Source organism: Strongylocentrotus purpuratus, unplaced genomic scaffold, assembly GCF_000002235.5.
Source record: "Strongylocentrotus purpuratus isolate Spur 01 unplaced genomic scaffold, Spur_5.0 spur5_scaffold_5, whole genome shotgun sequence".
Classification (NCBI taxonomy): domain Eukaryota; kingdom Metazoa; phylum Echinodermata; class Echinoidea; order Camarodonta; family Strongylocentrotidae; genus Strongylocentrotus; species Strongylocentrotus purpuratus.
This window is the reverse complement of record NW_022145611.1, coordinates 35,268,138-35,283,850: the sequence shown is the minus strand read 5'-3', so window position 1 is coordinate 35,283,850 and position 15,713 is coordinate 35,268,138.

The window sequence follows — 15,713 nt, the reverse complement described above, 5'->3', positions numbered from 1 at the left end:
GGGGAGAGAGAGAGAGGGGGGGGGGAGAGACAGACATACAGGGAAAGGAGGAAGAGAAGAGAGAGGGGGAGAGAGAGAGGGATGATGGAAATGGCAAAATGATTAAAGAATTGAAGTTGGTGTTATTTGCCTTCACTGACATTTGACCTCCATAGATGGTTTTTCACTAAAAATCCTCAGACAAGTCTAAACATGACCTCTAAAGCATGTATGACCATTGGTAAAAATTATGGTTTCATGCATGAATCATATAATCATTTTTGTGACAAACCGTCAAAACCATAGGCTGTTTATTATTACTCCCTATATTTGTAACAAAATCTATTGGGCAGAATTCTTTGATTCATACGTTCATGTCTTGTAAGCCTTAAGGATATAAGTGTATAGGTTTCAGTATAATGCATACCTTGTCTGTAACAAAATGTTCTTTCTCCTTTCTTCTGTCTTATCTGTTCTTTTGAAAAGAAAATTTGGAACTGAAAGCAGTCAAGAGAAAATATATATTTTGTTTATTTAAGAGTTAAAAAGACAATTTGTCCCTCTGTTATTTGATCAGTTTTTGAGTTAGGCTTCACATCATCTCTGAAATGTAAACCTGAAAATGTTATGGTCTATTGACTTTTGGGCATGGTAGATGACCTTTGACCTTTGGGTGTGTTTCAAAATACATCCCAGCAAAAGAGTGATTGATGATATTATTTTTTTATCCATATATGTTTTATGGGTATAGATAATAGAAAGTGAAACCGGTGTTAATCAAATCTAAATATAGAAACATTCTTGTGGATGAAGTATGCAGATGTCCATTTTGACTCTCTTTTTGATTTTCTATGATATAGGCCTACAACCTGATAGTCTTGCCAGCTAATAGGGCTACACAGTTCTCATTTAATGAATCACAGAAGATTTGTTTTTCCTCTCAGATAGTTTGCCTATTGATGAAGGTGCTTTTAGTATTATGAAATACTTGTTTTGAAAGTTGCACCTTTCTTGCCCTTTCATAAAATTCCATGCTGTTTTTTCATACCCTTTATATAATATCAGGGAGATGAATTTAGAAGCACAGGATCTTAAAGGTAATACAAAGTTTTGGTATGGGGTCATGAATTTGGTTCAAATGAACATATTGGAAGCATATACGATCCTACAATATTCAGTGATCGTTGTCGCGGTCGAAATCGACTCTAAAGTTATGAAATTGTAAATAATAAACAATTTATGTTGAATAGCTCCCTCTCAGGGTCAAGATATTAATTAAGCTATAAAGCAATGTTTATTGACTAAAATCGACCGATTAGCTATTCTCGTTCGGAAATTATATACCACAACTACATACTCTGAGATTTTCATGGTCGCAGCTACAATTGTACGGCCGTAGGAGCTATTTGAAATTTATCAACATTTACCGGGAGCACCGGTAAATCTTTATATTCAATTTTTCTCGAAAGCAGAAGTGTTTTAGGGGCTAAAATTTCTGGTGTTTTAACACATCCACAGGGGCATCCAAATATATCAAAATTGTAAAGAATCACTATCCACCCATTTTTCAAAGTTTCTCAAAACTTTGTATTACCTTTAATGCAATCTGCTAATTTTTTTTCAAATGTGTTATTGCATGTCATTCATCTGGGAGTAGAGAAATGATACTGGGTAATAATGCGTGACTTCTGATGTTCATATATTTCCTCAATCCATAGCTTTTCAATTTATTATTCAACTAATGATAGAATACATAATTTCTCTTAATAATTCACAAAAATCTCTTTTACATCTGTGGAAAAAATACATAATTTATATGAATTAAAAGTATGTAACGAATCCATATTCATCTTCCGACTGCTGATGGTTGGCTTCTTGTTGTGTTGGGTCAATCGTGAAGCTTGGCTCTTTTTCTCTTTTGATAGCTAAATCATAACTGCATTAATAAGAAGTCATAATGCAATCATCAATGGAAGAGGTTTAGTTGAACTCCAAATGCAATTGGTATGTAAACATTTGATTTGGTAGGTCAGTCAGACCTAACTTGAATGCCAAACCCTGTCTGTGGTATACTCCCTACTCTGTTACCTGGCTCTAATTAGTGACTAGAGTACAATCACCCTCCTATGATTGACATGTGCTCATTTCTCCATCTAAGAGAGACTGCGTCTGATGCAGAGACCACTAATGATGATGTGATACCACTCTCACTGGTGCAGGAGTGATGTGGAAATTATATGAGATGCAAGTAATTATAGTTTTCTAGCATTTCAGATGATTTTATCTTATACAGTTCTTGGAGGAAAGATGTTTTCTTGTAAATGAAAGTGACTCAAGGTTTGTCCAGGATAGGGTAGGTGCTGATTGATTTGATTTTGATCTGTTAGAGAAGGGGGAAAATGAATAGACTTAGGGTGCGTTTATGCTTGATTTTGAAAGTAGAATGAGAGATCTGAAACGCTCATCGTAAAGCTCATCGTAGTCGCAGTTCCACGGTGTACAGTTTATGCTCACTTCTCTGGCTCCTCCAGGCAAATCTGGCTGGGTGGCCTTGCAGCTGGATTCGCAAACCTGCACTGCGCATGCTACGTAGACCCACTAGAGGTCAGTGCATTGACCCCATTTAAATGTGTTTACAAATGATTGTGCGTTTATGCTTCCCAGAATCGCCAATTTTGCAGCATCGCCAATCGTAAACGCACCTTTTTGTGAGTTTGCGATCGTGATCGCTGTTTTTCGGTGATTCTACAAAAATGAGAAAGGACGCAACCGTGTTTTGAACTAAACGCGTAACAGATACCTGATTCTGGCCAGAAAAAGTTGAGCATAAACATACCCTTAGGCCTAAAGCTTGACCAAGATTTGGACCAAATTTATTTCTTTTCTGGGAAACAGAGCAGGCCCAGCCATTCAAGATCATTCTTATTTGGCTTTCACATGTGACCAAGGTTATGTTTATTGTCAATTTTTTTGCCCAGAATCAGCCTTTTCAAACGTCTTTAGATATGGGCGTATTGTAACGCCGAAAAAAGGGCGTTTTGCATGTGACATACAGCCAAAATCATGTTTCTGAGAGATGATAAACACAAAGCTGTTTTGAACTTGAACCCCACATACAAATCGGACCTTTCCAGGCTAATTTCCGGTTCAGAGAAATAGCGCAGGCCATGTGCTGTGTCAAGTTGACCTCCGAGAAACTGTCTGCTTCCCGGGTCAAAAGGTGCAAAGCATCTGCGCAGAAACAAGGCCTTTATTTGAATCATGAAGAAGCGATAAACGCGACATCCCGCAAATCACGTTCATATAGTGGGGTTTGATATGTACATATAGAAACGCTGATTCTGAGTAGCAAGGCAAGATAAACGCACCCTAAGTTCCACCTCCAAGCTGTGTGAGTCTCTTCATCACGTATTTGTAGGTTGCCACAATTATTAGCTTTTTATTCACTATCATCTTGAGAATCCTTGACCTGATCTGTGTAGGTATCAACCAATCCCTCTCGATCTGCTAATTACAAAGCTAGCTCAGTGTGAACAGACCTTGTACTGTTTCCCCTGCAAGCTTGAATGAGATCTTACTGTGTAGCATTGGTCGTTACTGAGAGCTAGCTCAGTGTAAACCGACCCTCTACTGTATCCCCTACAAGCTTGAATTTGACCTTAGTGTGTTCCAATGGTCGTTACTGAGAGCTAGCTCAATGTGAACAGACCTTGTACTGTTTCCCCTGCAAGCTTGAACGAGATCTTACTGTGTTGCATTGGTCGCTACTGAGAGCTAGCTTAGTGCGAACAGACCTTGTACTGTATCCCCTGCAAGCTTGAACAAGATCTTACTGTGTTGCATTGGTCGTTACTGAGAGCTACTAGTGCAGTGTGAACTGACCCTCTACTGTATCCCCTGCAAGCTTGAATGAGATCTTACTGTGTTGCATTGGTCGTTACTGTTACACAGTCTCAAGTTCACCGCATCCTTCTACATCACTGCCGTCCTTTATGAAAGATGTGGAAGAGGGAGAGAGTACAGTCACCTAGGCCTTGTCTAAATGTATCACGCTCCGTCAAACATTTTGTGATGCGCACAAATCTGTGAAGTCTCTTTTAACCTTGTCAATTATTGCATCCATTTGATTTAGCCAACTGTGAGGACGAGGGAGGGGTTGATCGCAATCCAAAGTGGTATTCACATTGAAGATCTTCCTTTCACTCATCAGAGTTAATTAGTGCTTTTAACACTACCAGTATTCATGAATCTGTGAAGCATATGATGAAGAAAAAGTTTATTTTTATTTTGTGTCTATGGATGTTTATGTCATGTGTAAATCATAATAGAAAAACATCCTGTGCACAATTCATTTCCAATGATATCATTACTTTTGAATTATTAGCGAAAAAATGGAAGAGACCTTTTCTTTCACTTGCAATAGTTGCAGTCTCAATATTTGTAGCTTTGAGGAGATAGCTAATAGCCATATATCAAAAAAGAACATCGTTAGTGAGATGTTTGTGAATTTCTTTTTAAACCAATTTTTTTTTCCGTATTGAAATTATGTGTAATACATGTGCTGTTATAACCCAGTAGAATATTTTGATTCTTCAAATGGTAATATGATCTGATTATAAATACCCACATGGAGAGTATCTCTTATCAGATCGAGACCTTTTTGATCTAGTAATAAGCGGCGGCGAGATGAAAGGTTGCCCCTTGGTCTCTTGTTTTGAAACTCTGAGAAATAAAGGGAAAACAAACTTAACAGTCACCATAATAATACTGTGTTTATATCATTGCAATAGAGAAGAAACAATTAATTCTCTCCTCTGCACAGATGCAGAGTTCATCCATAATGTGTGGAATAATTATTAAAACTCTCGTAGTTCTCAGTAGGCCCGTCTTCACTATCTCGAGATTGCCAAATATCCAGCTATTTGAACTATCCCTATCGCAAATTATCCAGCTAATTTGCGTCTTCATTAGACCGAAGTAGCGAATTAGCTGGATAGTTGGTCGGGATAATATCCCAAGATATCTCGGTCTAGTTTGCAAAATATCCCACTATTTCCCAACTAGCGGGATAGTTTGCGACCGTCCTCATTAGACCGAAGTACAGAATCAAATATCCCGAACATAAGAAACGGACACTACCATAAGTAACCAGTGACCAACATCATTTCATCAAATCAACTATTTGTACATGATTTAAAATATATTAACAGTGGGGGTTGGGGGGTTGGGGGGTACTGCCAGTTCTATGTTTGGTATCCCTGACGTTCTATACAATTGCCAGAACACATACTCATTCATTCCCCCCCCCCCCCCACCCCCAGACACATACACCTCTCTCTATTTCTCTCTCTCTCTCTCTCTCTCTCTCTTTCTCTTTCCCTCCATCTCTCTCTCTCTCTTTCTCTTTCCCTCCATCTCTCTCTCTCTCTCTCTCTCTCTCTCTCTCTCTCTCTCTCTCTCTCTTTCCCCCTCCCTCTCTCTCTCTACTGTCTTTTCAATATTCTCTTACTATATTTGCAATGAGATTGTGAATGAATTCATTCATCACCAATCTACTCCATGTGCAGCATCCAGTGATACTCCTAAGTGAAGAATGGAAAAGAAAATGGGTTATATTGAATGGCAGAAAGTGTAGGTGACCTGAGACGATTGTTGATGATTTTTCTTGGAATAGCCGGAGTTGAACGTGCCCTCGCCTCCCCTGGTTCTATCTTCTACTCCTAAAATCCCTGCTCTTCCTCCAGGTTGAGCAATTAGGGTCTCACCTTGCCCAGGTAGCTAGCTAGCTCGCTGTCTGTCTGCTCATAAATGCTCACTGTCTCATCCTATGTTAGATAAGACCATGGACCAGTATTATTCATGTGCAGAGCAGAAAGGGGATCGTGCTCTTCAGAGAGGCCACGGTAGATACAGTCCTCTACATTTTCATTTCAAAGTGGACATAGCTTTTTTTTTAATTCTGAATTTCCCATTTTCATGTGCCTCTCCCTCTTGTAATTGATTTACTTTCAAAATGTTGTCTATTCCTTACTTCTACTTAACTAAAAACTATATTAGACCCCTAGACCATTCTATATGCAATGTTGTTTTGATTAGTTGACTCCCCCAAGAACTCGAGTTGCCCCTAAAGGTTGTGAACTTGTGAAATAACACCCTCTCCCCCCCCCCCCCCCTCCCTCCCCCCAACTAGAAAAAATATATTCCTTGTATTTTGTTTACAGGATTCGTTACCGATAGTCTTAATTAAAAAACGATCGTTGGCGACCCTGCGAGCCACACAGTTTGGAGTGGTAGTCATCTTTATAGCCTGCGTTTATCCCATATCGGTATTCATTACAAGACACTGAGTTATTGATCAGCCTCAGTGCCTCGTCATTTCCTCTCTCACCTTGACTCGCATGGCGTTATTACGATGGACGAATAACCAGTCACGATCCCATCTACTTCAACTTCACCTTCCCCCCTCAAAGCTCATCTTCCTTTCTCATGCGGTGTCATGAACTTTTCTTTCAAACAATACATAGATACATTCACTGGAGAAGAGAAATATGAAAAGATTAACCTGCAGGCAACATCAATGCAAGTCATGATGTGAACCCTTTTATAATCTCAAGGTACCTGATAAAAGGATATTGCTGTGTCATGCAATAGAGCACACATTGAATCATGAACACATCAAATGCTTTGGATCACACGAAGAGATGATATATCACAAACATAGAAAGAGAGAGAAAGGGTGCAGGTGGGGAAACCTATCAGCGTGGAAGAATAATTTAGTTATTACAGACTTTATATTGACAAAATGTTAATTTGTTTAGTAACAATTTTTTTTATTGATTATATTTATCATAGAACACCTGTAATCTTATCTCATTTAGATTATGTACAAAATGCATGTAATGTTGTAAAACAGTATATTTGAAAGAAATTCTAGAGGAAATTTAGACTCAATATAATAGTGCTTTTAAATCATTTTTACATACACATTTAGTTGCTACAAAACATTTTTTACTTCTTTACAAGGATGGTAATAGCTGTAAATCACTTAGTGATATCCAATACCTACTGGTAATTATTTATATGAATATGAAACAGAGATACGGGCATAAAACATCTTGCACCGGACTCTTCCATTTGATGATTATTGCTGATTGGTAGAAGAGGGTTCGTGACGTGATGTGGGACCCGACGTAAATTACCTTCAGCCTCGGCCCGGCCTCTGGTGGATAGCCGAGATCCGCATGCAGCAACGACAACCACAGGAAAATTGAAAACTGCCGTGGTGTCATGTTTCAAATTATTATTTAGCTACATGATATAATCCAGGAAGATGAAGCAATAGATGAAAAAGGGTAGGGGTCACTCGACGGTCAGGGGTATAGATATCCGTTTATATTGCATTGCCAAGGTTTATCTGAATCTGTTGTATGTCCTGGACATAGATCTGTGCTTCATTATGTTTTCGGAGTCAGAGCTTCGGAAAGATGATGAGGTTTTGAATTAGAGGTGTGAGGATGGTAATAATCGTCAAGGCTACCCAGTATCATTTCTCTACTCCCTGATGAATGACATAGAATAACAGAGATTTTGTATAGCAGATTGCTTTAAGCTAACGTAGGCATATTATTTGATACTTCTTATGTGAGTATGAAAGGGTGCAGAAGGATAATTTTTCTTCAAATTTTCTGTTTCTTTCCTTCTTAAAGACCAAAAATGATTATTTTCTCATTGTTGTTTACAGTTTAGGTGAATCTTCTTCTTTTTTTTTCTTGTCTGTTTCAATTTTTTCTTGTTTAAGGTTTGTATTAAAGTAATTGTACAGGTCTATATATATATGGATTTCACAAACTCTCTGCACAAAAACAAACCAAATTTCGCAAAGACTTGATAACTGCTTGTTCATAGAGTATTGTAGTTGCAGACTGATGCTATACATGATCCTTTCATTAGTAAGTGGACTCTCATGGAATCCCAATAACTGCCATCATATGATAGTCAATATTGCAGTTATGGGTCATAAATTTGCTAGTAAATTGGTAACCATAGTGCCTCGTATAAATTGCTCCATTAGAAATATTATGTCACGGACACTGCCCCAGAAATGATGGCCTCAATGGGCATCTCTCTCTCTCTCTTTCTCTCTCTCTCTCTCTGTATCTATCACCCTCTTTCTCTCTCGCTCTCTCTTTATCTCTGTCTCCGTCTTTCACTCTCTCTTTCTTTCTCTCTCTTTCTTTCTTTTTCTCTCTCTCTCTCTGTCGCTCTCTCTCTCTCTCTCTCTCTCTCTCCCTGTTTCACACACTCTCTCTCTCTCTCTCTCTCTCTCTCTCTCTTCTGCCCTCTTTCTCTCGTCCATATTTGATTATATGTTGATATACAAGTAAAACCATTTGTTGAAGTAAATGCAACATATTTTTAATGCCATCATTCAGGTGTTCTGTATGCAAATAAGCTTTTTATGAGAAACTTTTCTGACCATATATATTGATGTACTCATCAATAGGAATACATGTTTTTGTTTACCCCAGTCAATGGATTCTAATACACTATTTACAGTCCTGCACTCCCCAGGGAATATGATTTTAAGTATTAGTAAATTCATCTATTTTTTTGTTTGTTTCTTCGCGATAGTTTGATTTTGAATCGATAGCTTCCTTTCCATCTGGGTTGAACCAAGGTTCAAAGCAGAGTATATGTTATGACTGTGGTTATATATCAATGTGAGTCAACGGCCTTCCTCTTTCTCAGAAATGTGAAGCTCGCCTTCTGACGCAGCAACATCCGAACAGAGACACCAGGAGAGATGAAGGGAAGAGAGAGAGAGACGAATAATAGAAGAGAGATGAAGATGGAGACACAGAAAGAAGAAAACAAATGAGATACAGACAGAGAAATCTGATGAGAGAGTACCATGCTTTTTCCAGTTAAAAGGCGAGTGTCATTCGTTCAACCCGCCCTTGACATTATCTAGCATATATTTAATTGGATCGGGGTGTATTGAAGCATCTTGGAAAGTGGAATAATATCTGGGACATCAAGATTCGTCCTCGACTTCACTTTGACTCACCTGTGTCCCATAATAGTGAATAGGGTTAGCTTATCTACCTGGGAAAAGGGGATCGATAGTTTGTAAAGTAGGTTTTATTCTTCAGTATTCACTCTTTGTGGAGTATCAACCTAAGGCTTACATGAGAATAAGTGTGGCAGGAAACAACCACTACCCACCCCCCCCCCCCCCAACCTGGTTACCCCCACAGAAAAGAACTCGCACTCATCATACATAACAACATTAAAATGTCATAATTATTGATCCATTTAGATGCATTTGTTTTGACATCATGACCTCATTCTGTCAGAAATTGCCTTGTAAATGCCCTCCTTTTCATTCAGTCACAAGTAAAGATTCTCTCTAGTTTTCATTAATTATCATTCCTTTCTTTTTTATCTTTTCATGATTGCCTCTCCATCTCCTTCATATTATTTTTCATTGTGTGCGGAGAGCCATAGTATTCCATAAATCCATACACACATCTTCATCAAATGTAATGGTATATGTCTCCTTGGGAATCTGAATGCAGTATTGTATTGCCTCTTGAAATATGATTGGATTATGTAAGAGGTTGTTGTTAAAGTAAAATGCACAAAGATTGCACACTTCATGCGTTGATGGAATTGGTTGTTGATGTTTTATTTATGGGAGAAAATACAGGGATTGGAATCTCTATATCTCATTACTAATTCTACTATTAGCAACTACATCTATATCAATTTATCCATCCTAATGAAAACATTCTAAAGCTAACCTTGAATTACATTTGAAGTTGCATGTTTGGCATTCTCATCACATACTATCAGTGTATTTTAATATTGATGCAGTTCTTATGTATAGAATAAAGTGAATTCGGATATGAGATTATCCTCATACAGATTGATGGAGAATAAAAAGCATTTTTTTCCTGTAAACTGGTGGATTGATTCAACTGTGATCTCCACATTTCTATGAGTATGACTCAGTGTTAGGCAGTGGGGGGGGGGGGGGGGGGGGAGGAGTCAACCTTGCACTTCATGCGAAGAGAACTCACACAACCTCCACCATTGCTGGTTTTCATTTTCCATCTCTCTCTCTCTCTCTTCACTTGTTTTCTTATCTTTCTTATCAATTTCTCTCTACCCCCCCCCCCCCCTAAACCCTCTCTCTCTCTCTCTCTCTGTTCAGTTTCCACCTCTCATTCATCTTCAACTATGTTCATTTTCCCTTCTCTTCTCTTTCTCTTTCTCTCTCTCTCTCTCTTTCTTTTTCTTTTTCTTCCTTTCCTTGTTTTGAGTTTTTTTGTTGTTATCTAATGTAGATGTGAGCCTATTAGTCTGCTCATGTACATGTACTGCAACCAGCACCAATAACATATCCTGATATAGTCTTAACTGGAATGTGTTCAAATTTATTTGAAACTCAATTCAGAGATATGTACATTTGCCTATCTCAATCAAATATTAATCAGTGACCTGTTTGTGTAATAAGATAATTAAAAAATGACTAGAATGAGAGTACTTTTTGTTGAGTTTAGTGAACTTACAATTATATTTTCAATCTTGACTGATGCTAGGCTTGGTTCAGGAATTAATTAGATTTAATTAAGTATTTGATTTCTTCCCTATGAATTCATATAAAAGAATTGTATAATATTAGTTTCTGAAACTTTATATTCAGGCAATTTCAACCTAGAATATATTGATGAATCTACTGACTTAAAAAAATATCAGTTAAGACCAACTTACGATCAAAGAAATTATGCAGAGGCTTGAACAGGAGCTAAATTTGAGCCAAGTTGTTGTAAGTAAGTAATGTGGACAGATATAGGCTTTAGGTGATGCCCTTGACTTGTAGCCTTAAGCAGGTAAAGGGAATTTGTTGAATCAGACTGTATTTATCAACACCTTGTTCAGAGGGCAAGAGTTGTCAGTTAGTCTGCAGGTGTGCAGCGTAATGATCAAATCTCATCTTAGGTCCACTCATCGCCCCTTGTCCGGACTACTCTCCTGACATACACAAACACTCTCTGTCGGGCCCAGGGCTAAACTGTCCATCCAGTACATCACAAACTCTAATCATGGTCAAAGAGAAATCCTAGCTGTAGCTTGTCCTACTGACTGTGATGATAAGATATTAATGCTACCATAACTGTGAGCTTAGATGGAGTAATCTATCTCTTGTGATTGCCTTTTTGAAGAATGGGTTTGTATTTTTGGATTGTCGTCGGGCTTTTGTCTTTGATTCATTAATAAGAATCAAGCGACTCAGCCTCTCAGGTCAGGCTGTTTTCTATACCCATCTCCATCTCTATGTTATTTTCTTATTTTACTTGAAGAGTAATTCTTAGATAGAAAATACTCAATTTGTGCAGAACAATGTGAATTACTTGTTGTTTTTATAAACACATATTCCATTCACCTGAAGAGAAATTCTGTTTACCGATGTCATTAGTATGTTTTTCTTAACAAAGAAAATTTCACATAATACATGACATCATTACATATGTAGATTCAAATGATTAAGGAATTACACATTGTTCTTAATAAAGCAAGTTTCAAATAATGTAAAATCCATGTACAAGCAATATAAGTAACTGCCCTCTGCAGACACATTCTCTATTCCATTTGCAGAAAGACAAATTATTGCATGCATACAGAGACGGGTTGATGTATATTGATTCACAGAATAAGTTGACTGGCTATTTTCATGCTAATTTGCATAAATAATTGGTTGAAATGTCTGTTTGTTCAATCAATGAAGATATATGTCTGACCCTGTGTAGAGCAAACATGCTCATTATCATAATTGCTTGGATGGATGGGAAAATGTTGATATGATGTTAAAAGCAAGGTTTGCATAATTAAGCACTCGTGTAAATGTTAGCAGTGAGTGGGAAGCTTTTATCTTTTCTCACTCACATCCTTTTATACAAGATGTCATAAAAGTTCTATTATTTTTCATCGGTGGTGTATACATGCTGCCATCTGTTGTTGAAAGTTGTATTTTTCAAGCTTTCCCTGTACTATATCTTTGAACATCATAATTCCCACTTAAATCTTTGGAATGTTATGTAAAGTGGCATATAATATAATCATACGTTTATGACAGTATATTATGTAATGGTACAAAGTCAGTGTTTAGGTTAACTTTCAGTTTTAAGTGGAATTTTATTTGTACTACTTCCGAGTGTCATTATATATCTGTTATTTAATTCTCTCTCTCTCTCTCTCTCCCTCTCATTATCTCTCTCTGTCTCTCTATCTCTCTCTCTCCCTCCCCTTTCTCTCTTTCCCCCTCTCTCTTTATCTCTGTCTGCCTTTTCTCTTCTCTTCTCTTCTCTCATTCCATCTCTCTTGAATTATGTTTCTAACACTATCTCTCTCTCTCTCTCTCTCTCTCTCTCTCTCTTTCTCTCTCTCTCACGTTCTCCCTATCCCTGTCACACAGCTTGGCATTAGCTTAATTAGGTTTCATTAGATTGCTATTGATTTAGTGTTGAAGCCTTACCTGGGGATAGAAACTGTGTTTGTCATGCAAATCTTGATGGATAATATGGGTTCTTTCACCTAGCAACCTAAACGCTTTCTACTGAGCCTAAGGGAGAATTCTGCCAGGTTTTGTAAGAGAAGCCCCCCCCCCCCCCCCTTTCTCTTTATGACTATGTGAACCTTGTTTATTGTTTTTTAGAAGTTGATTATTTTTCTTCTTCAAACTAGTTGTAAGTAGTTTTAAGTTGTTAGTTGTAACACCAGAGGGGTGCTGAGCAAAATGTTTGGGTCTGTTTGCATCAATCAGGTCCTATTTACATGTCATAGTATATTTGTAAAGTGCTTAGAGACATTTGTATTAAGCGCTATATAAAAGATAAATATTATTATTATGTATATTTGGGGGTCAGCGTGTATAAGGGCACTACATACCTATACTTCTTTTTTTAACTTAAATGGTATTTACCTTGTTTGTGTGTGTATAAACTACATTTAATCTCTCTCTCTCTCTCTCTCTCTCTCTTTCTCTCTCTCTCTCTCTCTCCCTCTCTCTTCCTGCTTGCCCCCACCCTCTTCTCTCTCTCTCCCTCTCTCTCTCTTATCTTTTTTTCTTCCCCCTTGCTCTTTTCTTTTTGCTCTTTGCAGGTTTACATGACTGTACACAATGGATACTGAGTTGAAGCAGCTCATACTCATGTATTGCTGCTGTGTTCACATCTAATAATGATGTGGTTTTGATGCCATCAGTTCAAGTGAGTGATAGGCTTATTGAAATTTATGTTCTGTACTAAAGTTTCACACTAGTTAATTAAATACATTGTCTATGATGTACTCAACCAAGGGTTTGATTTTGTAATGTCAGGTTTTATATGCAACAAGATAATTATAGAAAATGAGCCGACCGTTTGGAGGAGTAAGAGAGTATGGATTGGGCAATTAAAAAGGAATCACTTTGGGCAATGTTTTGCAATTAATAACAAAATAATGATTATCCAGAATAAAGGCCTAATTCTGGCCAAAAACAAAGTAATTGACTCATATGATATACCAAACATTGGAATGCCTACAGTATCCATAGCCAGTATATAAAAGAAAGCTCATTCAGGGTATTTCCTTCTGCTGCTAAAAATTCTGTTCAAATCCCTAGCTGGTTGGGTTTCAATTTCGTGGCACGGTGTTACTAATGCCCTCGTAAATCATAGAGAGACCCAATTAAGCATTTCAGAGACCGGTCCTGTTGCTAGCACTAATTGCAAAGATATGGTAACTGCGAGAGGGGATAAAACATGATTAATTTGTTTTCTGAGAGGAATAATTTACAGTTATACAAGATGCACCTCCTTCTACACTTTGAACTCAATAATAAGACAAGAGTGGATCACTTTATCATGGTAAATGTCGTAACTCGGTACCGTTGATGTTATAAAGTAGAAGTATTAAGAATCCTAAATCACTTCTTTTTCTCCTTCCCCTTTATTCATATTTGCATGTCTCTTTTGCTGTCATCTCTCTTCTGAATCAATTTTCCCACATTTCCATACTTTCTTATATTGGTAAACCATTTACTACTATTTATACCTTTACTTCCCTCCCCCCCCCCTCCCCCCCCCCCCCTCCCTCCCCCCCCCCCCCCCCCCCTCCCCCCCCCCCCCCCCCCCCCCTCTCTCTCTCTCTCTCTCTCTCTCTCTCTCTCTCTCTCTCTCTCTCTCTCTCTCTCTCCCTTCCTTTCATACTCTCTGATTTGATCATGAGTTCAGAAGAAATATGAAAATATCCACATGCATGTGCCTAGTGCCTACCCCTCTAAATCTGTGTATTAAGTAACGAAAACTACCTTTTTTGTTCTCACTGTCCGTCTTATCCTTTTTGTTTTATGGTCTTTGACATTGATTAATTTTTCATATTATTAATCTTTTACTTGTCCTTCCCTGTGTGTTTTAAATTTTGTTTAAGAAGCCCAATTTTCTTGCTTATGATATAGCATTAGTAGCCTTCCTCAATGATCTACACTCCCAATTCAAACTAAACATAAACAAGGATTACTTGAAAAATCGTCTTACATTGTTTGGATGATTAATTTTGGCCCACAATTTTGTTCTCAGGTCATAAAGAGCAATGACCAGTACCTTAAACACTGCTCTTCACTCTGTATCTCTCTCCATGTCATTTTTGTTCTCATTTTCTATCTGTCTGTCTATTCCTCATATACCTCCCCTACCCCCATTTGCCTGCTACTAATGTTTCCTGTGCTGCATTTGCCACTCTCTAACAACAACCCTGTCACTGAGTCGGCCTGGCCAGCCATTATAGAGCTTCCCCTGGTTCATTCCATTCATATATCTCTTTAGCCACCTTACACTTGAGTCAGTGTCACAAAGGGTACCGCTGATCTACACTTACTTACCCCATTAAACATCAAACTCTGCCTGCCATCACCACGGCAATGAAACACACAGAAATCAAGTTAATATAATATTCAATATCGTCAAGAGATTAAATGCTCTCTTATCGGCCGACGATGACGAGTGCTGAAGCCATTTTCTGCAAAGGCATAGAAAGAAATCGCTTGGAGATCAAAGTAACCGCCATGGTGCAGAGATGCATACAGTACAAGGAAATATTCAGCAATTTTCCTTTATTTTTTTCATTCCTAGTTCTCTCTCTGTCTCTCAATCCCCTCCTTTCCATTCTCTTCTCCTTTTTAGTATTGAAATGGTAAATTACATTCATGTTACCATAGTTACTGTGTTTTCATTTTCTCAAAATTTGAAAACTTGTTTTTGGTATATTTGAAAATGCCAGGTCAGAATTAAATTTAACAAATGGATCTGTGGTATTTACATGTGTAGAGCTTTTATTTTACCTAATTGAATTTCTCTTTTACACATTGTGCTAGGCACATTTAGATGTTTTTAAAGGTATGCTAAGTAAAAATGGTTATTCTTATTAATGTTTATAAGTATACCTACAGATTTTTCACAAATCATCAAATCAACAAATCATCTGGATTTTCTTGTTTCCATATAGAGTATTAATTAAAGCAAAAAAGTACATCAAGACATAACGATTGAATTGTTTTGTTTTCATTGTTCTATTATATTGGCTTCTTAAAGGGTCCTTGAGAACTAACCAATATGTGGCTTCTTCGTCAAGGACTAGTGAAGGTAAAATGACGACAGCTTGAGGGAGTTGCTCTTGTTTGAGATTTTATTTTC